At 43.2% G+C, this 26,141-nt stretch overlaps 1 long non-coding RNA gene across 1 annotated transcript; it reads left to right on the top strand.

The window, feature by feature from the left end:
* The first annotated feature begins 1,111 nt into the window (after window positions 1–1,111).
* Window positions 1,112–24,933, top strand: LOC141418554 (uncharacterized). Its single transcript, XR_012443184.1, has 3 exons — window positions 1,112–1,153; window positions 19,871–19,953; window positions 23,645–24,933. It is a non-coding gene; the product is annotated as an uncharacterized lncRNA (long non-coding RNA).
* Window positions 24,934–26,141: the final 1,208 nt, after the last annotated feature.

Here is a 26,141-nt window from a genome sequence, read left to right as displayed (position 1 = left end):
CCTGCACCATCTGGGACTTGGTTCAGGCTCTCCCTCACTTTGCCCACCCCCTCCACCATGATCTGAGTGTGGGCTCACACCAACCTAGACTTACTAAGCACAGAGAGGACTCCTTTTATTTATTTCTGATTGCTTAGGGAGGAAAAAACTGTTGTTTCTCAGGCTCTAGAGTCTTAAGCAGCAATAATTTAAAAAATTATTTGTAAAACCTTCCCCCTTGGTATTTACTACAGCTCCTCTTGTGCTCCTCCTCTGTGGATACAGTCCCTGGCCCAGATTTGCACTGTGGACAAGATCCATGAACAGGATCTTGCTTGACCATGAGCACTTCTTTGGCCAATGTTTCCTCATCTGAGCCTTTACTCCAAGAGCCCTCCTTCTCTCTGGAATGTTCCCAGCTTGACCCCAGCCTATCTTCCCTCTTGTACAAAGCTGTTCACCACACCCCATTCCCTTGCTCTCAGGCAGAGGCCCTAGATTAGCAGAACTCAGATTATCACTCCACTTTAATGACTACCACAGTGTATTCTGATTCTTTGTTGGCTGTGTAGTTAGAGGCCCAGACAATGAGTGAGCCTCTGAGCACCGGGTTACCTCTGACACCAGGCATTGGTGCAGACCTCGGCATACAGCATGTGCAGACAGAGTGGCAGGAAAGCCTCTGCCATTTGAACGTCCATGGTGTTCACAATCTGTAGTCCTCATTGGCACAACACTTGGGACTTGTCAGTATTTGCTTTCTGCACATACTCTGCTGCCAACCCCCCACTGCCAAACACATTGGAACTGGGTCTTGCAAACACTAGTGTTCTCCCAGGTTGAAGCAAATGAACATACAAGGATTTGACCGTTTTAACCTACAGACTAACTAGTGTCTTCTCAGAAGACAAAGTGTTTATTGCTCAGGGTGTCCTGACCCTGGCTGTATCCTCCCTCACAGGGTTGGAGGGAGCGGGTATTCTTACCCACTTTGTGATTCTTACCACTCTCTGACATGGCTTCCCTCTGGCTTAAACCAAATTGTTTTTTAAATGTGAAGTTGGATGTCAATTTACTAATTTACATTGAGAAATAGAACCACCACTTTAACCAGATGTTCTCTCTCTCTTGCAGCAGGAAAATCTACCCTGGAGGGCAGCTTTTCAATTGCTTGGTAAGCAAAGGGCTTAGATGATTTCAAGGACAGGATGCTTGCTGGGTTCACGACTATAATCCTAGCTACTTGGGAGGCCAAGATTGGAAAATCAAGGTTTGAGGCCAGCTGGAGACCCCATCTCCAAAATAACCAGAGCAAAAATGGACTGAAGGTGTGGCTCAAGTGGTATAATGCCTGCTTTGCAAGTACGAAGCCCTGAGTTCAAACTCCAGTACAGAGAGAGAGAGAGAGAGAGAGAGAGAGAGAGAGAGAGAGAGAGTGCTGCTCAGCTCTAGGGCTCAGGGATGGACCAAGCCAAAGCAGACAGGCTGTAGCCCTGCAGGCTCCCTTCTTCAGCAAGTAGAGCCACAGCCACAGAATAAGCCCGTTTGGCTCTGCAGGACAGAATGTGCCCTGATTCAGGTGAGTATTGATCAGGGAGCGTGCTCAGATAAACAGGAGGGCATGGGGTAATCCCAAGCATGGCATGGTCTCCATTGTGAGCAGTTGGCAACAGCTCACCAGCGTCACCAGTGGCATTTGACGGGTGAGTTTTCTTTTCTCTTCTCTTCTTTTCTTTTCCCCTCTCCTCCCCTCTCCTCTCTCTCTTCTATTCTTTTCTTCCTTTATTCCTGGGGTTTGAACTCAGGGTCTTGTTTTTGTTTGGCAAGTCACACTTGAGCCACATCTCCAGCCCTGATTTTCTGTCCTTCAAACAACCAATGATGGCCAATGCTAAATCAAGAGGATCACTTTCTGGAAAGTATTTTCCTCTCCTCTCCATCCTTCTTTCCGTCTTCCTTTCCTCCCTCCCTTCCTTTCCTCCCTTCCTTCCTTCCTTCATCCCTCTTTCCCTCCCTTTCTTCCAGGGCTTCTTTTTTTGAATTATAGTTTACTTACAATAAAATGCATATATTTTATTTTACTTTGCTGTACTGGGGCTTGAACTCAGGGCCTACACCTTGAGCCACTCCACCAGCACTTTTTTGTGATGGTGTTTTTCAAGATACGGTCTCATGGAACTATTTGCCCGGGCTGGCTTCAAACTGCGATCCTCCTGATCTCTGCCTCCTGAGTAGCTAGGATCATAAGCATGAGCTTACTGGTGCCCAGCTAGCTAGAATGTACATATTTTAAATTACAACTCAGTGAGGTTTTTTTTTTTTTTTTTGGGTATTGGGGTTTGAATTCAGGGCTTTGTGCTAAGCAGGTGCTGTACCACTTGAGCCATACCTCCAGCCCTACAGCTCAGTAAGTTTTGACAAATATGTACACCCATGCAACTCCCATGTCAGTCAAGAACATTTCCATTGCTCCACAATGCTCCCTTATACCTTTTCCATCAACTTCCTCCCCAAATGTACCTCAACTGAAATGATAAATGAATGCATTAAAAAATGGTCCGTCCATATGACAGACATCATGTATACACAGCCTGTTGACTGAGGTGCCATTCATTTTGTGGTGCTTGCCTGAGACTGGAGTTGTGTGTTAGGCGCCCATTATTCACTTATTTTATTTTATTACTGTTGTATGGGGTACACTGTGACATTACAAAAGTTCTTACAACATATCATAGTTGAATTCACCCCTCCATCATTCTCTTTTATTTCCTTCCTGATTCCTAGAATCATTTCAACAGGTCTCATTAGGTACTCATTTTTATAGTGGCTTTTTTTTTTTTTAACTCAGCATAGTGCTTGTGAGAGTTCTACATGTTCTTGTGATAGCATTTGTGCCTTTTTTCTCATGAAGTATATGATCAACCAGTTTCTTTCTTTATAGATGGACACCTGGTCCATTTCCAGTTTTTTACTATTATAAGGAAAACTGCTATGAATATTCTTGTACTAGGCTTTTTGTGGACATTTGAAATGGAATTGCTGGGTCCTAGGGTTTTATTTTGTAGTTTAATGAAGAAATCAATCAATCTTTTTCTAAGGTGATTTTATCATGTTATACTCATATTATTGGTGCATGAGAGTTCAGGCTGCTCTACATCCTCACCAACACTGGGTATGGTCAGTCTTTAACTGCAGCCATTCTGGTGGATGTGTTGAAATTGATGAATTTCTGATTATTGTTTCATGGTTAATGCTTTTTGTGTTTGATTAAGTAACATTTATCTAGCAAACTCATGAAGATACACTCCTGTGTTTTCTCTTAGATGTATGATTTTAGTTTTTCATTTAAGTCTAGGATCTATTTCAATTTAATTTGTTCCCCCTTGGAGATAGTTTATTAGGAAGATTTTCTTTTTCAGTACTTTGTTGAGAAGCTACACTTATGCAGGGCTCTTTCTGGACTCTGTAGTTCAGCTCCATTGATGTCTTTGTGTATCCTGATGCAGTACCAAACTGTCTTCATTACTGCTGTTTACAGGATGTTTGAAAAAGTCACCTAGTGTAAGTACTATAACTTTGTTCTTTAGTAGGAAGATTTTGGCTATTTTAGGTCTTTTTTTTGGTGGCACTGGGGTTGGAACTCAGGGACTCGAACTTCCTAGGCAGGTGCACTACCACTTCAGCCACACCCCCAGTCCCTTTCACTTTAGTTTATTTTTCAGGCAGGGTCTCCTCTTTTTGCCCAAGGCCAGCCTTAGACTGTGATTCCCACACCTTCTCCTTCTGCACAGCTGGGATTGCAGGAGTGAACACATTGTGTGTGTGTGTGTGTGTGTGTGTGTGTGTGTGTGTGTGTGTGTGTGTGTTTTGGCAGTACTGGGTTTTGAACTCAGGGTCTAGAGCTCACTGGGCAAGTGCTCTGCTCCTTGATTCACATCTCCAGCCTTTTTTTTTTTTTGGCTTTAGGCTATTTTGTAGATAGGATCTAACTTTGTGCCTGGGCTGATCTGGGACCACAATCCTCCTACTGATGCCTCCTGTATAGTTGAGATTACAGATGTGAACCATCATACCCAGTTTATTTGTTGAGATGGGATCTCACTAACTTTTTGCCTGGGCTGATGAACCACGATCTTCCCAATCTCCACCTTCTGAGTAGCTAGGATTACAGCCATGATCCACTGCACTCAGCCCCAGCCTATATTTTGAGATAGGATCTTCCTAACTTTTTGTTGTTGTTGTTGGTACTGGGGCTTGAACTCAGGGCCTCACACCTGTTAAACAGGCCCTCTACAAGATCTTCCTAACTTTTTTGCCTGGTCTGATCTCAAACCATGATATTCCTGTTTCTACCTTCTGCATAGCTGGGATTACATCCATTTGCCACCACACCTGGCCTACTTTGTAGGTCTTTTTCATTTCCACTTCAATTTTAGAATCTTCAATTTTTAGCAAAATTGGCTTCTAGACTTTTGATTGGGATAATACTGAATCTATAGATGAATTTGAGATAATTGACATCTTAACAGTGTCAAGTTTTCTAATCCATAAACAACATGGTACATTTCTTCATTTATTTAGCTCTTCTTTAATTTCTTTCAGAAGATTTACATATCTTTCATTGAATTCATTCCCAAGAAGCACTTTAATTTTAACAGAGGAAATTAAAAGCCCCAGTGGGGTGAAGGTAAAGTTGTAGACTTACAGACAGTGGGGCTAAAATCTGATATCCCTGGATTTCAGAATCAAGTGGATTCTCTGAGGACATGATAGCCAAGAAGTCTGTGTTCTCTTATTCTCTATAGCCATTGAAATGAGTGCCTCCTTAATGCTCCCTTCTGGACCCTGGGTACTCTACACAGGTCAGTCACAGACTGGCTATACTCCTGGTCCCCTCTCAAGAGAAACTGGGCCTCCTCAGCCTATTCTCTGAACAACAGCAGTAGTGGCCTTTGTGAGGGCCTGGCTTGGAGACCCAGTGGACTGGAAAATGTAGAAGAATCAAGCTGTACTTTGTAGGGGAGGAGAAAGAAGAGGTGATGAGAAGAGGCCCAGCATGGGAGGGAGCTGAGTGACTTTAATGGCAGAGCACCTGAGTGGAAGGCCATGCATACTCTGAGAGCTCTGCTCTCAGAACACTTTGCATTCCAGTGGCCTTCCAGTTCCAGAGGAAACTACAGGTAAAATATTTTGGCTCAATTAAAGAACTTTACAGGAGCTGTACAACTCCACACTTTCTTGCTTCTCTGAGATTTTTATACCCCAGAAGATCCTGCTTTGGACAGGGTAATAGGAACTTCAAGGTCCATCTGATTCTGTCTCTGATACTTTCTATGAGTCAGTTAATGTTTTCATCCCACAAGGGCCTTTCCTGGGAGAGGACCCCAAAGGAAGACATTTTTGAAGGAGAAATTCTGGGAGAGGTGATATCAATGTTCAGAGTTGTTTTTGGCCAAGAATTTGCCATTGCCCCTCAAATATGTACAATAGCTGGCATACGAAATCAGCCAGAATCTACTCCACTGTGTGGAAATGCCTTCCCCATCCATATCTTCACTAATCATTTGGCCAAACTGAGCTGCCCCAAACCAGTTGAGCTAGGATTCCTGCCTCTGTGCAGTGCTATCCCTGAGAAAATGCCAGAAGGGGTGGCATCCGGGCTGGAGGAGTGGAGGATGCAGTTGCAGGACACCTACTCGTGCATTCACGGATGCACCCTTTTTCCAGCATCAGCTCAGACCCAGCTTCTCTTTCTTCTATGACTCAGTCATCATTAATTAGAAAAATTGCCTGAGAATTCTTTACTTTAATCTGAAACTCTGCTCATACTCAAGCTGTTGCTGCTGTAGACATTTGCTCCTTCCTCATTTAAGGTCTTGGAGAAGACTTGTTCTTCCCAGTGGCTATCTTCCTGGTTTCTGCAGGTAGAGAGGATGGCACTCTTTCCCTGTGCTTTCTGCTGGTTCCAATGTGGATGTATCTTCCCAAGACACGTGCCTGGGGTTCAAGTGGTGAGCAGTGCAGGGGACTATGGGTGAAAATGCATCACTGCCATCCTGGGTAAGGAAAAGAGCCATGGGCTGGGGATTTAACTCAGCAGTAGAGTGCTTGCCTAGCATGCATAAGGGCTTGGGTTCTGTTTCTAGCACTACAAAATTAAAAAAAGAAAGAAAAGAATCTTGAGGTTAGAAAGCCTGAATTTGCTGGTCCCAATGCAAATTACCTGTGTGACCCTAGGTAGCTGATTTGTTCACTGGAACCTCAGTTTCTCCACCAAGAAACATGAGGCAGTGGCATTTCTGGTACTTGGTTGTTGAGAATATCCGGGAAGATACTGTAGGTGGAGACGCCTGGTGTGGTACTTGGCTTTGACCAGGAGTTCAGTGATGCTTCAGTGATGGGTGTCGAAGGAGGTTTATTGATGGAAAGTCTTGGTTCCTTTTAGAGCCCCCAGAGTGGTGCAGAGAGAGGAAGTGGCCATGTTCTGTTATTCCAGAGGGTGACTTGAGAGGTGGATGCAGATGCCATCTATTGTTTGCTCATTACCCTTGATGTGGTTTGAAGTTCTTCTTATTAGTCATTTCCATTTTTTATTATCTTGTGGAATCAATAGGCTCACCTGGAGAAGTAGACTGTAGTCATAGACGGGAGTGTAGAAAGCTATTATCAAGAGTGGAGAGGAGGCAGGTAGGCCAGGTGCGCCCATCGAGTAGCACAAGTAGCACATTAGACCCTTGAAAAGGGAAATTGCTTGGCCGACACTTGGAGCAGAGACTGGCATTTACCTCTTTTTTGTTGGAGTCATGAGTACAGGCCCTGCCTATAGAAGGGGCTCATAAATACTTTATGATGATTCAGTGAGTGTCTTTCAGTTTTTTTTATGATTTCAATACATGCTGCAATATGAGTTTATTATGCTATGTGAAATAAGTCAGATGCAATTATTATTTAAATGAGATAGAGTATCTTCATAGAGACAGAAGTGGAGTCATGGTTGTCAGGGGCTGGGGCAGGGGACAGATGTGAGTTAGTGTCAGTGAGGAGAGTTTTAGTTTGGGAAGACAAAGAGCTCTGGGGATAGATGGTGGTGATGGCAGCACTCCAGTGCAAATGTACTTAGCACCACTGAATTGTGCACATAACATTTTATATTATGTCTATTTTACCAAAAGAAAAATGTGTTTGTATAGTTTAATCAGCATCCTAAAAATTAAATCATGATATCATCAATTATTTCTGAAAGGAAATACTGTCAACCAACACTTGTGAGATGTGAAGATATTGCTGTGCTTGTTCATTTACTCACCCAGCACTCCTCAGCTATCTGGCCTGTCAGACCCCTGAGCCGAGCTTGAGGGTAGAGAGTCAGTCCCATGTGTGCTCTTCCAGAGCTAAGCTCTGAGGATAGGGACAATGACTTTGCCCACGAGCCATAATTTAGTGAGTGAGGTTTGTTTTCTGGGGAAGAGAGGAAAGGACAAGGAAGAACTGGTAAATTTCATAGCTGGGCATCGTGGCACATACCTATAATCCAAGAACAAGGGTGGCTGAGAGGAGAACTGTGAATCTGAGGCCAACTTGAGCTGTGCAGTAAAACCCTGTCTCCAAACAAACAACCATGATGAATTAAGTCTGCCTGGTGTTTGGGGCAGGCTCTGGCAGGGAGGCAGTGTTCAGCTGGGGCCTATTGTACAAGGAGGGTCTCCAAAGAAGGAGGCAAGGATACTGTACAAGGAAACAAGCCCTGGACACAGCCACAGCCCTTGGACAGTGTCAGGCTCATCTGAGCCATGGCAAGAAACCCAGTGCAGTTCAGGGTAGAGTTCTAGGAGCCTGGTGAAAATGAGACAGAGAAGGGTGTTGGGGTGACTTTGGAGTCCTCAACCAGTCCAGCCTTACTTCAGTTTCCTGATATAGGAAAAAAACGTCACTATAGATGTTAGTGTTTGCATTAATAAAATAGATAACATTTCTCAGGCAGGCAGGACTAAATCAGAAAATGTGTGTCAAGTGTCTAAGTGAGATGTACCCCTATGTATGTCTGTGCCTGTGTACACACACACACACACACACACACACACACACAGGCCGGAGTCGGGGAACTCGAGGTTGGAAGCAAGCCTTGACTATCTATAGGTTTCACTTCTCTTTCAACCGGGGCGTTGGGCTTGGAGAAGTGGTGACAACACCCTGCGTGTGTCTGGCGCACCACTTCCCCCAGCTTGGCCTCTCTGTCACTCTCACTGGGAGTGCAGCTTGGGGTGTTGGGGAGGTGGTGTGAGGGCTGTGGCAGCCTAAGATTGGTTCTTTCATTGGTCACTGCATTGGGCTGCAGTCAAAAGTCCAATCCTTTGGGTGTCTTGGCCTGCTTTGTTACTGTGGAGACCTCACTGTCTCAGTGCAGACCCATATTCTTCTTTCCTGTTGAAACACTTTGGGAGACAATAGGGTCATTTCATCAGTGGATAATGGTGCATTCTTTCAGCCACGTGGGTGGGTGTCAAGTATGGATGACTTAGGTGTGACAGAGCCCAAGGAATGATTTGCTCAAGAGCAGACAGCTGGGGGAGGAGAAGGAAGGTCCTGCAATGAACCTTGCTAACCATTGATGCTTGAGTCAGGTTTTTGGATCTCACAGCCACCATCAGGATGTAGGAGGCTTATGGGGAGAAATATTGAGCCTTGGGAGGAGAGAAGAAATCAACTCAGAAAGAGTAATAATGGAGGCTGGGTATGGTGATTCCTGTCTGTAATCCTAGCTACTCAGGATGGGGAGGAAGGAGGATCACAAGTTTGAAGTCAGCCCAGGCAAAGGTAGCAAGACCCTCTTTCAAAAACAAAATACAAATAATAGGGCTGGAGCGTGGCTTGAGTTGTAGATCACTTGCCTAGCATGTGTGAGATCCTGGGTTCAATTCCCAGTACTGTAGGGAAAAAATAAAAAAGTAATGGACCACCTTTGAATTTTGCCAATAATTATAATAGCTAACATCTATCGAGCAGTCACTGTAGGCCAGTAACTGTGCAAGGCATTGTATGTCTATCCATTTATATTTTTTAGATGGAAAAATTCTATCTTTTATTAAGCCCTAGTGGATGTTTAGCATGTTCTTTAATTATGAGTGCAGGCACAGGGTTGAGACTGTGCCACCCTGTCCACAAATACTGAATCAAAGTGACAGATGCTGAGAATCGAATGAAAGGGTGTTGAGTATTTTCTCTACCTTGTCTGTCATAAGATAGGGGGACAGAAATGGCTTTTTTTCATTGTTTTATGAGCCATGTTGATGTCACCAGAGGGATGTGTCTGGCACGTGGCCAAAGAAGCAATCTTTGGTGGAGAAGGATGCACTCGGTGGAAGTCTGAAAAGGACTCTGATGACCTAGTCAGTTTCATTACTCTGTTTGCTTTGTTTTTTCCTTCTCCACTCACTCCTTTCTTATCGCGACATAATTCACACTCTGTGAAATTCACAATATCAAAATCCATTTCTTCTCTTTTGCGATGCTGCAAGTGTGCTCTACCTCCAAGCTAGATCCCCTGCCCCAAATTCACCCTTTTATATAAGTGAATAATCAGATTTTTTTTGAGGTACTTGGGTTTGAACTCAGTGCCTACACCTTGAGCCACTACACCAGCCCTTTTTTGTGATGGGCTTTTTTGAGATAGGGTCTCATGAACTATTTGCCTGGGCTGGCTTCAAATGGCGATCCTCCTGATCTCTGCCTCCTGAGTAGGTAGGATTACAGGTGTGAGCCACCGGCGCCCGGCTCAGATGATACTTAATATATTCACAAAGATGTACAACCACAACCATCACCATTCTCTAATTCTACAACATCTTCATTACTACAAAGAAGACCATTAACATTAACTCTGCACCCCACCTCCTGGACCTGGCTGTCACTAATCTACTCTTTGGCTCATGGTGTTGTGCAGTTTTAAGTATACAAGTCTTGCACTTCTTTTGTTATACTTATTTAAAGGAAAGTATTTGTAAGAATTAACTAGAAGGTAACACACACACACACACAGGAAATCAATGTGAGTCAACTCCCTGTATAGCTATCCTTATCTCAACCAGCAAAACCCCTTGTTCCTTCCTATTATTGCTTATACTCTCTCTACAACAAAATTAGAAATAAGGGCAAAATAGTTTCTGCCGGGTATCGAAAGGGTGGGGGAGAGAGGGAGGGGGTGGATTGGGTGGTAAGGGGGGGTGGGAGGGGGGGAGAAATGACCCAAGCATTGTATGCACATATGAATAATTAAAATAAATAAATAAATAAAGTATTTGTAATCTGGGCTTGGAGGTTCAGATCTACAATCCCAGCATTTGGGAGGCACAGGCAGGATGATCATGAATGTGAGGCAAGTAGGGGTAGCATATTGGGATCCAGTTTTGAAAAAAAGTGAAAAGAAAAAAGGAATGAATGAATGAATAAATAAATAAATAAGTAAAGAAAGAGAAAGAATTAGTCCAAAAGACTTTTTTTTAAAAAAAGTGTTTTATTAGTATATGATAGTCATACAGGGGGTTTTATTGTAACATTTCCATATATACATATATTGTACCCTGGCTTGGTTCATCCTCTCTATTGATCTCCCTCTTCCCCCACTCACCTTCTTAAAATGACTTTGACAGGTTTCAGTGTTCCATATTCATACATGTATAGAAAGTACCTCAACCATATTTATCCCCCTTTACCCTCTTCATTTACCTTCTTCTTCCACTGTTACCCTCCCCTTAACACAATCTGTTTTACGTTCCTGTCCTTCATTGTTTAAGTGTCTGTTCATTGTTCCGTGGGGTTTTGCCTTGGTATTTTACATGTAAATGTATTGTATTTTAATCAGTCTAACCTCTATGGCTTCCTACCCTGCATTGTTCAACAGTTTTCAGTACATTTCATTGTGTCTTGTTCCTACACAGATGTGGTGTATTTCAGTTATTCACTCTCTACCATTCTTTTCTTCTTTCCCTCCTCCATTAGCCATCTCTAATAGTCCCACTTTTAGAAACATGTTCTGCATGTGTGTGTGTGTGTGTGTGTGTGTGTGTTTATATGTTTGTATTTGTATTTGGATCTGTCTTCCACATACAAGAGAAAACATGTGACCTTTGTCTCTCTAAACCTAGGTAACTTCACTTAACATGATGTTCTCCAGTTAAAAAACCTTTTCTAGTTAGGAACACTTTGACTGATAACTTTCTTTGTTTTAACTCGATGACTCTAATTCTCATCACTTATGAAATGTAGGTGAGAGCTGGGGGAGTGGTTCAAGTGATTGAGCACCTGCCTTGCAAGCATGAGGCTGAGCTCAAACCCCAGAACCTAAAAACCCCATTCAAACAATGTATGCAGATTCTCAGTTTACTTACAGTTTTCATGATTAACATTTTCCCTTCAGTCCTTAAACTTTAATTTCACTTCAGCAGTCTTGCTCAGCTCAGTAAAAACTGCTTACTGGGCCCTTTTCCTTAGCTGTGCTCTCTAGGGACCAGAGTTAACATAAATTAACACAGTATATCAGTCTGGGATGCAGAAAGCCCTACTTTAGAGGCTGATATAAATGAAGAATTCCTCCTTTCTATGTAGCAAAAAATTCATAGGCGGGCACTCTGTGACTGGTGGTAATGATCACCAGGAGCCAAGGTTCTTTCCATGTTTCTGTTGCTCTGGCATACATCTTCATTCTCAGGCCTCTTGTCTCAGGGTTGCAAAATGGCTTCTGTACCTCCTGACCTCACATTTATGTTCCAGTCAGGAATAAGGAGGGAGGGTGAAAGGATGAAGGGCTTTCCCTTAGCAAGCTCTTACCTTCTTATTCTGGAGGAGGAAGTCTTCCTAGGTCTTAGATAAACCAACTAACACTGTCTTATTTGTATTAACTTATTTAACCCTCTGAAATAGGCAAAATTTTCTCTGCCTCACAGATGAGGGAACTTAGACTCAGAGAATTTGTGGAGTTTGCCCAGGGTCACACTCTAAGTGGAGGAGCTCAGACTATCAGTAACAATAGCACTTTTTTTTTTTTTTTTTTTTGGCAGTACTGGGTGCTTCTAGGCAGGCGCTCTACCACTCGAACCATTCTGCCTGCCCACAAAAGCACATTTTTTTCCAGCCTATTTTTTATCATATACACAGGACATGTCATCATTAAGTTTTTCTTTTAGGTCTCACAAAACTCTGTGAGATGGGCAAGGAAGGATTTAGAATATCATTGTTTTCCAGGAATTGGAGAGGTTAATTGTAACTTGCCCACCCGAGGCATCCAACTGGCAACTCTGTGAGTGGGCTTATCCCAGGCCCAGCGTCCTTTCTGGCTGGGTATGGGTCAAGGAGCATCAAGCACAGAGTAGGAAAAGGTAGAGACAGGCCATGTGCTTCAGTGGCGCACAGGCCCAGCCTTGGGCAGCTCTTCTTCCCTGCTGCCCCTTACATTGGGTGGGGAGGGTGCATCTGGGACAAGATGAGGCCTTGTCTTATACTCAGCCTTGTTCATTGCCTTCCCTGCCAAGGGTCTCTCTCCTTCTGTGTGTTTCTAGCCTTGCTTTCAGATAGGTATCTGCTACCTGGAGGGAATTCTCTGGACTGAAAGTGTCGTCTTCTGCTGGAACATAGGTCACACAGATGAAGGAATGCTCTTAACAGCCCCACTCTGAGTATATGGCAAAAGAAAAGAAAACAAGACATAACCCATCTCCAAGTGAGTTTCCTGTTGGCTGTGATAGAATTAAACATGGTTAGAAAACAGAAAGCAAAACCAGCAGCTCATTCATCTTTCTAAAGCCTGTGTGTATATAACAGAGGTCCATCCCCACCCTGATGCCAGGTCACAAGAGTCTGGGAGAAAAATCTGTAATTGATTCATAATCATACAGACCACAAGGCAGGATCAAGTGCAACCACTAGATAGGCACAATAATATAAATCTGTCCACTTAAAACAAAGGCACGGTGTTTGGATGTAGTGTTAAGTAAGAAAATTGTTGACTGCGCAGGGGTCAGACTGATGATCAATTCTCCATTGCCAGCTTTTCCTCTGTTTTCAGTATTGAGGCACAAAATAGGTTCTTATTGTAGCTCGTTTGGGCTGCTAGAACAAAGTGCCACAGACTGGGTAGTTTATAAACAACAGAGCTTTATTTATCTCACAGATTCACAGGTGCTGGCAGATTCAGTGTCTGATAAGGGGTCGCCTCTAGGTTCATAAATGGTGCCTTTTTGCCATGTTCTCACATGGAGGGAGAGACAGAGCAGCTCTCTGGGGCCTCTTTTATAAGGTGCTGATTCCAATCACGAGGGCTTCACCCTAATGTCTTAATCGCCTTCCAAAGGCCTCACCTCCTAATACCATAATCTTAGGGTTAAGATTTCAACATAAGATTTTGGGAGACACAAACATTCAGATCCTAGCAGGACTTAATAAAAATTTACTGGATAATTCTGGGAGACAAACTTACTCAATGAATTGATCATTGGAATTTTGACACCACAATCAGAAAAACAATTTAAAATGTGCTGTGTATTCTGTGGTTAGTTCATGACTTAAAACCATGTTTTAAAATAAACAACTGTCAAGGAGATGAAGGCCTGAACTTAAACTTGCTTTCATCAAGGAAAACTCATGATAGTTTTTGCTTTCCTGCTTTTACTAGTCTGAAACTGGACATCACTGGCTGCAGGTCTTGCAAAGGATGGAACACAGGGCCTCAACCATGCTGGTCAGCTTTCCATCACTGCAGATCAAGGGGCTGCCCTGGGGGATAAGATGCTGAATGTGGTGTGGTTGGCAGGTCCTGCAGGATGTGACTTGAGGGGAGTTATTTAGATCTTCAGAGCCACCCACTTTCATGGATACAGATGTGGTGTTGGGCTAGATAGACACTACTTGATAGCATAATTCTCAGGTGTTCTCTGTGGGGTCCTTGGGTCCTCTTCATACCACCCTGAGTGGTAGGCAGGGTTGGTGTTATCTCCATCCTTGAGTGCAGTGACATAACTTCTCTGAGATGACAATGGAGAAGGGCTAGGGCCCATTTCCTGTTTTTCTATCCACAGTTGTTATTATGCACTCGATTTTGAAGATTCATTACTGAGGCCCAGAGCTGGACATGCCTCTTCATGGTGATGATGAGGTAGACCTCATGTCAAAGCAAAAACTGGGGTGGGAGAGGGTCTTGGCTCAGCTCTGTGAGAGGGGGGCTTAGAGACTTCATTGCTCAAAAACCCTGGGTGGCAAACCTCGAGCAACTGCCTACCCCTCACTTCTTTTCCGAGTACAATGGCCTGATTGTTGCTATTTTATTTATTTCCAATAAAGAAAAGATGGCAAGGTCAAATGAATCAAGGCACAGGAGGCAGGTTCTGCTGACTCTAGCTTTACTTTTGCCCAGAGGGGTGACCTAATGCTGGTAAAATTAGGGGGACTAACTTGTGAGTTCTACCTCTCATTTTTTTTCCTTCTTTATCCAATTTTTAATTATTTGAAATAATACATACAAAAGTGTGTGTATATTATTGTATGTAAATTCTCTCTTTTCTCTCTCAAAAGAGAAAGAGACACAGAGGCACTGACAGACTTAAAAAAAAGAGAAGATCCACAAGTACCACTCACTTAATAAGCAAAATATTTCCAATATCTTTGAACTTCCTGGATGCTCTTCTTTGTGGCTCCCTCTCTCTCAGATATATCCTCATCACAAAATTTGTGCTCATTATTCCTTGTTTTCTATATGGTTTTGCCAAATATAAAATATCCTAACCCATATACTATTTATTTTTGCCTACTTTTGAACTTCATATCAATGGTGTATGGATCTCACTTGCCTTTTCTCTCAACTGTGTTCATAAGATTTGTCTCTGAAGATGAGTGTAACTCTATTTCATTTTACTGCTAGATAGCATTCTGTCTTATGAATATGCCACAATTTATTTATTCATTCTCCATTTAGGGTGTTTCCAATTTTTTGCTGTTGTAAACAATGATGTTAGGATTATTCCCAGTGAATATTGGTGATGTCTCTGGAATATATTTTCAGGAATAGAATTGCTAGTTTGTAGGATATATATATATATATATCTTCAACTTTCCTTCACAACACAAAATCATTTTCCAAAAAGCTGGTAGAATTTATTCTCTCACCAACAGCTGATCCCACTTCCTTGCCTATACTTGGATTTGTCAGATTGTGATTTGTGCTATGTAACGTCTTGCTATGTAGCCCAGCCTGGCCTCAAACTAGAGACCCTCCTGCCTCAGTGTCTTGAGTGTTGGGATTATAGGTGTGTGCTTCCATGACTAGTGCTTCCATATTTTGATGACGAGAGCTTCCTAGAAAGTTCTAGTCTTGGCATGTGTGAGGTCAAGCTCTCCTTCTCATTCTTTGTTAGGAGTATCTCCTCCAGTCTTCAGTCATTCCAAGTGCTTAGATCAATAACCTTGAAGTCATCTTGACCCCTCTTTATTTCCCAGTTGCTTCCAGACCCATCAGCAAGCCCTCTTGACTTTATTTTGGGACTGTGTGCATAATCTGACAACTTTTAACTACCCCTGTAGGCACTATGGTAGACCAAGATGACACACTTCACCCTGGGGCTGTTGAAAGCACCTCCATGCTTCTGCCTCTGCCTTCCTGGCTCAACTCAGGAAGTAGAACCATTCTTTTAAAAACTATAAGAGAACTCATGCAAATTCTGTGCTAGGAGCTGTTTAGACCCGATTCTGCTTAGTGATTGTGCTTATGGCCCCTGGGCCTCCCTGAACTTATCTCCTTTCACTCCCCACTGAACTCACTCCACACAGGGCTCATTGCCCTTCCTCAGACACAGAGACAGACTCCATCTCAAAGCTAGTCCCTCAGCCATGACACCTCACTCTGCCAGAAGGCAGGTGAGTTCACACAACTCACATCCTTCAAGTCTTTGCCCAAATCCTTCCTTCTTAGTGAAATCTATTCTGATTGCCCTGTTTAAAATAGAAACAGTGGTGTACTCCTATAATCCCTGCACTTGGGAGGCTGAAGCAGGAGGGTTGAGAGATTGAGGCCAGCCTGGGCTGCATATAGTGAGACCCTATCTCAAGACACACACATACACAGAGCAGTAAAAGATATTATTCTTGTTCTGGTCCTGATTTTCACATTTTACCATTAAGTATTAGGTTTGCAATGAACTTTTTAAAAAATTAGGTTAAGTAATTTAATGATTTTTGTCTAATTTTATAGACTTTTTCTGTATCAATCTACTGATATCATTATGTCTTCTCCTTTAGCATGGTAACATAAGGCTGATTGCATTAGGTTTTCTAGTCCAAAATCAGCTTGCATTTCTGGAATACTCCAGCTGGTCATGAGGGAGTAAACAGTAATCTTGATGGAGATGAGGAGGCAGATGGGAATCCAGGGAGGTGGAAGCAGGTGGGAGTTGCAGAGCACAGTCCTGGAGAGAATGATCCTATGCAGAGGAAAAGCTCCAGCAATCTGGAGACTTTTGCAGAACAGAGTCACCTACCACAGGGTGAAGCTCCATAAGGCTGTTCAAAGGAGACTGGAGAACTGTAAAGGAAACTATTCCCAGAGCCAACGAGGGCTGGGAAACATCTGAGTTCTGCCTAACTACAGAGGAAAGTCCTGTTGAGTGTGTTTAGCATCTAGCAGAGACCCTAGAAGTCAGCCTTAGCAATCTGGCTATTTCTAGAGTAAAGGCTATTTCTCCTTTGAAGGAATCAGCTGAATCCGCAAGTAACCCAACTCTGATACTCTTAAAAAGTCCAATGTGAAATCTAACATTCAGTAATGTAGAATTCAGAAATGTCCAGCATACAGTAAAAAATACTGGACTGCAGAACGGGCAGTAAAATACAATTCATAATCAGGAGTAAAATCAGTCAATAGAAATGGACTCAAATTATGGAGATGATGTCATTAAAAGACAAGGACTGTAAAACACCTATTGAGCTGGGTGCATGGCTCAGGGGGTCGAGCCTTGCCTAGCAAGTGCAAGATCCTGAGTTCAAATCCCACTACTGCCAAAAATTGAAATAAAATAAAAATCACTTGTAGAAATATGTTCAAAAATATAAAAGAAATCACTTACATATAAGGAGAGAAGTGGAGAATGTTTAAAAAATAACCAGGCTGGGCACTGGTGACTCACACCCATAATCCTAGCTACATGGGAAGCAGAGATCGGGAGAATTTCGGTTCGAGGCCAGCCTGGACAAATAGTTCATGAGGCCCTATCTCCAAAACGGACTGGAGATGTGACTCAAGCAGTAGAGCACCTGCTTTGCAAGAGCAAAGTTCTGATTCAAACCCCAGCCCTCCCCAAAGAAAAACAAAAAACGTTGTTTAAAGGGCAGGGGATAAAGGTCAGGGAGTGTGGCTCAGTGGAAGAGTGCTTCCCTAGCATGCACATGGCCCTGGGTTCCATCCCCAGCAAAACACACAAAAAAACTTTTCCTTAAAAGATAATTCAGCTCTTAAAGAAAACATTGTGTTGTAGAGTTTACAGCATATGTTGAAGTACAAAGATGGCATCCATAGCATGAAAAAGGGAAAACAAGAAGCTAACATTTCCTTGACTCTTGCAAGTTGATATGGCCGTCTGACCATGTTCTGACCAATGGCTTATGGGTAGCTGATCTGTATGCAATTCTCAGGAGATGTAAAGACAGTGCATGTTGCTCCTCCCTCCTCTTTCCTGCCTGCATTTCTGGCTAGAGCTTCAGCAGCTATCTCAGACAAAAAGTGACCTTTACACCTTGGACCCTGACTTTTCCTTCCTTGGGAAAAGAAGTGGCAACAAGATCTAAGGACCTTGGTTCCCTGACCCCATAGGTTACCAGACCAGTGCTGAACTGAATCTTCTGGACACTTCAACAAGGAGGAAAAAGAATATATTTCATTAAACTGTTTCTTCTAACCCAGAGCTGAACCCAGTTCTAACTAATATGGCTACTTATTTTAAAAGTCAAATAGTTGGTAAACATCTGACAAAATAATCTATAAAAACGAAGATAAGACACAAATACACAATTTGAATATTTAGGAAGGGGATTGTTCCTAAACAAGCCCCTAGCACACAAGAACCAGTGTGAAGGTACTGTGAGAGCAAAGACAAGAGACAGACAGATTCACGATTGCAGAGTGCGGTGTATTCTACTGATAGAAGCATGGTCCTAGGTAGCAGCAAGGCTGATGGATTCTCACAATTTGGATCAGAAGGAGGGGGCTCATAAATGGTCAGGAAATAATAACTTTGTCAAGAATGTTCCCGGTTTTTCTTAAGGCAGTATAATGACTACAGGCACATTCCTGGTGCTGCCAGTGTCAAGGTCTGGTCATACAACTCACACACTACTCTACTGGTTTGTTTATCTATAGTGTGCTGGCAAACAATGCAAGGAAAGAGGCCAGGGCTTCTCAACGGCATCTGTGATGCCTATGACTCAAGATGGCTGCAGTCAGGCCAAGCTGAGTCTGTGCAGGGACATAATAGCAGAGACTGTAAAGACCACAAGAGAACATGAAAAATTTTATATTGATAGCCTTTCACATTCAGAAAAAAATGAATGTGTTTCTAAGGGGAAATCACCAGAGCTGTCAAGAAAAAGCAGAGACTTGAAAGTTTTTTGTTGAATTTGATCAAAGTTCATTATATACAAATATGGAAATAGCATAATTAAACCTCTTTGTACAATTAGTATATGCTGACAAAACATTTATTTGATGAAAAAAGAAAGCTATTTGTATACTTATTATTTACAGTAGCCAAAATGGTCATTAATATGGGAATGGATAAACAAAACATGGCAGGGGATATTATTTAGCCTTAAAAAGGAATGAAACTACTGGTACATGCCTATAACTCCTGCACTGGGGAGACTGATGTGAGAGGATCACGAGCTCACGAGTTCGAGACCAGCCTAGGCAAACGGAGACATCTCAAAAAAAAACAAAACAAAGGAATGAAATTGTGACCCATGCTATAGCAACATTGAAGATATTATGCTACGTGAAAGACATTAAAGGACAAGTACTATACGATTCATTTCATGAGGTTTCTAGAATGGTCAAATTTATATAGAGAGAGTGATTGCCAGGGTCTTGGGGAGGGGGAACATTAAGAGTTAGCATTGAATGGAGGCAGAGTTTCCATTTGGGAGGATGAAAAGTTTAAAGATGAATGATGTTCTGAGTGAGGTTAGCCTGGCTCAAAAGACCAAAAATCGTATGTTCTCCCTCATATGTGGACATTAGATCAAGGGCAAACACAACAAGGGGATTGGACTATGAGCACATGATAAAAGCGAGAGCACACAAGGGAGGGGTGAGGATAGGTAAGACACCTAAAAAACTAGCTAGCATTTGTTGCCCTTAATGCAGAGAAACTAAAGCAGATACCTTAAAGCAACTGAGGCCAATAGGAAAAGGGGACCAGGAACTAGAGAAAAGGTTAGATTAAAAAGAATTAACCTAGAAGGTAACACCCACGCACAGGAAATCAATGTGAGTCAATGCCCTGTATAGCTATCCTTATCTCAACCAGCAAAACCCCTTGTTCCTTCCTATTATTGCTTATACTCTCTCTACAACAAAATTAGAGATAAGGGCAAAATAGTTTCTGCTGGGTATTGAGGGGGGGAGCGGGAGGGGGTGGAGTGGGTGGTAAGGGAGGGGGTGGGGGCAGGGGGGAGAAATAAACCAAGCCTTGTATGCACATATGAATAATAAAAGAAAAATGAAAAAAAAAATAAAGATGAATGATGGTGACAGCTGCACAGCAATCTGAAATGACTTAATGCCACTATACATACTATATACTTAAAAATAGTTAAAGTTGTGTATTTTACCACAATATTATTATTATTTTTTCTTTTTCAGGTGTTTCAAACAGGAGGATTTTCCAGCACAGCCAGGCCTCTATGCTGCTAGAGACAGAACCCTGGCCCTGACATCTAAAGCATGTAGGTTGATAGCTCATGTCCTTGTCCTATCTTGGCGTTTATGTAATTGGAAGAAAGAATGAGTGCAAATAAATGACACATAGTAACCAGCCATTAGAAAGGGTGACAAAAGGCCGAGCATGTTGGTGTGAGCCTGTGACCCCCAGCTACTCGGGAGGTACAGGCAGGAGGATCATGAGTCCAGACCCATCTTAGGCTATATGATATGACCCTGTTTCAAAAACCACCACTATCAATGGCAACAACAATGACAAAAGGGAAAAAAAGGCAGGTATCACCTTCTCCCCGCTTGTTCATAAAGAAGATAAAAGCTTCCCTTTTACGAGGGAAGCCCTGGCCAATTCCTCATGGGAGGCAGGCAGTGGTATCAGTTCATCTGCCCTGAGTGAGCCAGATTTACAGACCAAGGTTAGCTCTTGGAGCTTCTGTGAGTGTGACATCTATGACATCTACGTGGCACTAGGCTGTGAGCAGGGCTCCTGGACAAAGCCAGGTCCCCTCTGCTAGCCTAGTAGAACCTTCTGTCAGTGGATTCTGCTCTCTCATGACAGTCAACTTTCAGAATTACCTGAGTCTCAAAAATGCACCAAGAATTCACTTTGAAGCACAGCACATTCCAGATCCCTGTGTAGGGTGGCCTCACCCAGATTCCAAATGAGAACCTTGGCAGCCCTTGCTCCTCCTGCAGGCCTTCCCCTCTTCAGGTGTGTCTGCCCCATGACTTTGAGCATGACTGTCAGGCAGTGATGTGGCCTGCTTCTGCATTTGTGCATGACATCCTTTATCCAAAGCAAGAGGTATGTTTCTTCTTAATCTGAAGCATGCTCTGTGATTGTCCTGGTTCTACTTCAGAAACAGATACAACCTGGGGAGTCTGTTTGACTTATTTTGGGCAGTGTCTCTTCTGCAAGGACACACTCTGACTCACAAATCTTCCAAAGGCTTCCATTTGGCCTCTGAGCCTTCTCTCAACCAGCCTGTCCTGTGTAATTTCCTGACGCCTCCTGTTGGGCCCTGTGCTGTGGCTTTGCTGGCCTCTTCATCCTCTACAGCAATTATAGCTCACACTTTTGGGCTTCTACCTGTGATGTTTGTCCTTGTGGCTCCTGGCCATTAGTCTTGTATTAGAGTTATCCAGGGAATCCAACTAGTAGAATGGATAGATAGACAGATAAACAGATCTACATCCATCCATCCCTTTATCTATCATCTATCTGTCTACCTACCTATCTATCTATCTATCTATCTATCTATCTATCTATCTATTGTAAAACATCCACCAGTTTATTGTAAGGAATTGGCTCATGTAATTTTAGGAACTGGCAAGTCCCAAATCTATGGGACAGTACAGCAGACTGAAGCCCAGGAAAAAGTTGATATTGCACTCTTGAGTCTGAGAGCTGTCTCTAGAGGCAGAATTTCTTCTTCTTCAAGGAACTAAATTCTTTTCTCTTAAGATCTTGAACTGATTGAATGAGGCCCACCCACGTTATGGAGGGTGACCTGCTTTACTCAAGTCTACTGATTTAAATGTTAATCACACCTAAAAATTACTCCCCCAGCAGCATCTGTATTGGCGTTTGACCAAATGACTAGGTTCCATAGCCTGGCAAAATCGACCCATCTACATTCCTTAAGGGTTTCCTTCCAATGTGGCTGGCTATTTCTAGCTGTCATTAGCTGAGTATTTGCTCTGTAACAGGTATTGTGTTAGTGCTTTCTTTGGTTCATTTGATTTAATCCTCATAACAGCCCTATGATGTAGGTTCTGTTTTGATCCTTAGTTTATAGAAAAGAGGGTCAATGTTGAGAGAAGTTGAAAAACTAGTCCAAGGTTGCACAGCAAGCTGAGGAGCTGGGATATGGGGCCAGGCACTCCCACTTCAAGGCCCACTGCTTTAGCTGCACAGGGTCCTACAGCCCTCTGGAGTTGCCAGAGACTCTGCTCACCTCCTGAGTCATGGTACTATTGTAACTTTCAGGTCTTAGAAACATCTTCCTTCATCTGCCCATGTCTTACCCCTTTTCCTACTTGTTGGGAATAGATAGTAGGTTTGTTAAATATGAATGCAGTTCAAGATTGCCTGTGGCCAGGCATCTCTGACTTCTCTCTGTCATGTCCCCCATCCAGCAGCCAGGCACTCCTGCCTGGCCACTGTCTCTGGCCTGTGATCACAGGCTACTTAGTCCTCCCAGCCTCAGCTGATAATGGCTCTGGTTTGAAGAGTCAAATGAGGTTAGCCCCAAGAAGGCACTGTAGCCTGGCCATAGCAGAGGCTATTAACACAATCTCTGCCTTCTCAGGATACTTAAGTAGCCCAGGAATGCAATTTTAGCCCTGTTCACTGTTCTGAACCCTACAGGTTTAGCTTTCTTTCCCCAGCCCCCTGAATCTCATAAGATCTCACAAACCACTGATTTCAGTCCTGCCTGGCCCTGCATTACTCTCACCCACTGCCATGGGAGCCAACACACTAGCCCTGCCCAAGCCTTGGCTCCAGGGGATTGAGGTTGCTTTCCCATTACCTGCCTGCTCAAGGCTTGGCCAGAGGAATGAGGTAACACTGTGAGCTTAAATTTACCCCTTCCTCGGGATAGGTATCTCCCCATCCCCCAAAACAAAAGTTATGTTCAACCTGTGAATATGACCTTATTTGAAAAATGGGTGTTTGGGGATAAAATTAACCTAAGGATCTTGAGCTATTACCTGGATGGGTCCTAAATCTAATGATAATGTCCTTTTTTTTTTTTTTTAATGGTACTGGGGTTTGAACTCAGGGGCTACACCTTGAGCCACTCCACCAGTCCTTTTTCCGAGAAGGGTTTTTTCGAAATAAGGTCTCACGAGCTATTTGCCTGGGCTGGCTTTATACTGTGATCTTCCTGATCTCTGTCTCCTGAGTAGCTAGGATTACAGGTGTGAGTCACCAGCACCTGGCAGGTGTCCTTTTTTTTTTTTTTTAGGTCTGGAAAAAATTTATTAGGGGAAACACTGTAGAAGATAAAAAGGGAAAATATTCAGACAATATTCTTGGCAATTTTTAAATAGACTATAGTGATGGCATGCATGTCATCATTTAGAGTCCTCTTCATATTTGGTTATGATTGTCCAAATGGTGGCTGTGGAGGTGGTGGAGGATCCACCACGATGGACAAAGTTGCCCAGGGCCCACAATTAATGATGAATGGCCTATCAGTGGAGCAGGACATGTAGAGCCATCCTGGGAAAGCAGGGGATCCTCTTGCACCCACACTTTTTGTTTTTCTCTGCCCTCAGTAGAGAATGAGCTCTGGTTCTTCATGGGAACTATATGAGATCTCAACTCTCTCTATGGAGGGTACTTCAAATTTGATTCTCCTGGTGCTAGCATCTGCCTCCAATGTCCCACTGGTTGCTTCTGTTTTTGGGATTATGTCCAATATCTGCTACAACTGGTAGCCTCCCTGCTCTGCTCTCCTCCCTTCAATTCTGCTCCACCACCTCCTTCTTCAGAGCCATGACCCCTACCCAGTGACCTTGAGGCTCTTTTTCCTGAAGGACAATCTGGTGTTTGTAGGTGGACTCAGCCTGAATTCTTCTCTTATAGCTCCCTAATTCTTCAGTAGCCCATTTGGTTTTCCTCTGTTTCTCTGACAACTGCCTCTTCATTTCTACATGCTTATATTCTTTCATTCTCGGTTGCTGTTTCAGAGGTCTCAGTCTATGATAGGCTGGCTTCATTGCTGTGAGCCTGAGGCAAGGCAGACACCATGGAGGACATGGCAGGATGGAGCAGAGCTGCTAATCCACGATGACAGCCAAAAGCAGAGAGCGACAGGTGTCTTTTCAAGAATAAGACAGAGACAGCTTAGAGATCCTGAGACAGATGAGGCCATGTGCAGATAGAGGCAGAGACTGAAGTCATCAGCACTAAATCAAGGAACAATGGGAGTTCCCAGATGTTGGAAGAGGCAAGGAAAGATCCTTTTGTAGAGCCTGTGGAGGGAGAACTTATCCAGAGAGGAGGATTGTCCTGTAGAGCCTATTGATACCTTGATCTTGAACTTCTGGCTCCAGAACTGTGAGAGAATATACTTCTATTGTTGTAAACCATCCAATTAATGGCAATTAGTTATGGCAGCCCTAAGGAATTAACACATACCCTAGTCATGGGTTTGGGGTCTGGAGAAGCAAGACCTTCCTGGTGTTATCCAGCCTGGCACTATCCTGCCTTAGGAACCTGGGTCTTGGGAGCCTTGGTCTAGCCAGCCTATTGCCTGGCTGTATAGCACCTTGTATGCAGCAGATACCCAATAAAAATGAGTGGAATTCTCTTGGGGATATACCCAAAAGACTGTGACACAGGTTACTCCAGAGGCACCTGCACACCCATGTTTATTGCGGCACTATTCATAATAGCCAAGTTATGGAAACAGCCAAGATGCCCCAGCACTGACGAATGGATTAAGAAAATGTGGTATCTATACACAATGGAATTTTATGCAGCCATGAAGAAGAACGAAATGTTATCATTCGCTGGTAAATGGATGGAATTGGAGAACATCATTCTGAGTGAGGTTAGCCTGGCCCAAAAGACCAAAAATCGTATGTTCTCCCTCATATGTGGACATTAGATCAAGGGCAAACACAACAAGGGGATTGGAGTTTGAGCACATGATAAAAGCGAGAGCACACAAGGTAGGGGTGAGGATAGGTAAGACACCTAAAAAACTAGCTAGCATTTGTTGCCCTTAACTCAGAGAAACTAAAGCAGGTACCTTAAAAGCAACTGAGGCCAATAGGAAAAGGGGACCAGGAACTAGAGAAAAGGTGAGATCAAAAAGAATTAACCTAGTAGGTAACACACATACACAGGAAATCAATGTGAGTCAACTCCCTGTATAGCTATCCTTATCTCAACCAGAAAAAACCCTTGTTCCTTCCTATTATTGCTTATACTCTCTCTACAACAAAATTAGAGATAAGGGCAAAATAGTTTCTGCTGGGTATTGAGGGGGTAGGGGGGAGAGGGAGGGGGCGGAGTGGGTGGTAAGGGAGGGGGTGGGGGCAGGGGGGAGAAATGACCCAAGCCTTGTATGCACATATGAATAATAAAACAATAAAAAAATGAGTGGAATTGAACTCGTGGGAACAAAAGTAAATTGAATGCAACAGAATTAGAAGGTGGCTTCAAGAATGTACCTGAGTCTAAATCCTTCCTCTAGTATTTGTTGACTAAACTTTGGTTTCCTCAAACAGCAGTGAAGGATTGAAGGAAACAAGAAATGGAAAATGCCAAGTGCAGAGTAAGCAGCTATAAGTGGTGGTTATTACTCTTGGGGTAGACCAGAGTAGAGGGCTCGGCTGGGAAACCTGGAATTCTAGACTTGCCTGTGTCATGGAATGCCTGTGTTCTTCAGAGAGCTCTTCAGAGATTCTCAGTGCCTGCATCTGTCCATTTGTCTCAGGGGCCAGTTTGACCTGTCCTCTGACTCACAGGACAATTGTGAGACTCAAAGGAAGGGGTTTGGGGGCAAGCCTCTTGCAAATTGTATTCACCAACCTCAGCTGTGTGCATTCTGGTTACACTGTGATTATCTGTGTCCCAGTGTGTTTGCACCTTGGTATCATTGAAAGTGCCTTTGTGTGCTTTCACAGGAGGGAAGATGGTTTCCAAGCTCTTACTGTTACCTGGATTTGAATTGTGCTTATTAAAGAAACTTGGCTCCAAACAGAATTAATATGCAAACACATGTTGCCTATTTAGCAGTCCACGATTTTGCAGCTGGGGTCTTGCTTTGTGTGGCCTCCCCTCTCTCCTACTGTGATCACCAAATGACTTCTCACAGCAGGTGCTCCTGCACCCTGTATGGGACAAGCCTGAACCACTGAGCCTCAGTAGGTCTGCAAGATGGAGATTATGCCCTCAGGTGGGAGAAATGTGACCTTCCAGCTGCTTAAGACAGTACGAGACACACACACACACAGACACACATACACCTAATTTTAAATTTCCTTATGGTAAATTACAGAGCAGATCCACACTGCTGGGAGAACACAGAAGAGGGATTGACTTGTAAGTTTTGGGGATGTGGATGAAAGCTTCACACAGCAGCTTTTCTTGAGTCTATTCCCATGATAAATCTTATCTCAAGAACTTGATATTCCTGTCCCTGAAGATTCTTGATTACAGAGATATAAAAGGGGT

Source organism: Castor canadensis, chromosome 17 (assembly GCF_047511655.1).
Source record: "Castor canadensis chromosome 17, mCasCan1.hap1v2, whole genome shotgun sequence".
Lineage (NCBI taxonomy): Eukaryota > Metazoa > Chordata > Mammalia > Rodentia > Castoridae > Castor > Castor canadensis.
This window is presented reverse-complemented; position numbering and strand designations above follow the sequence as displayed.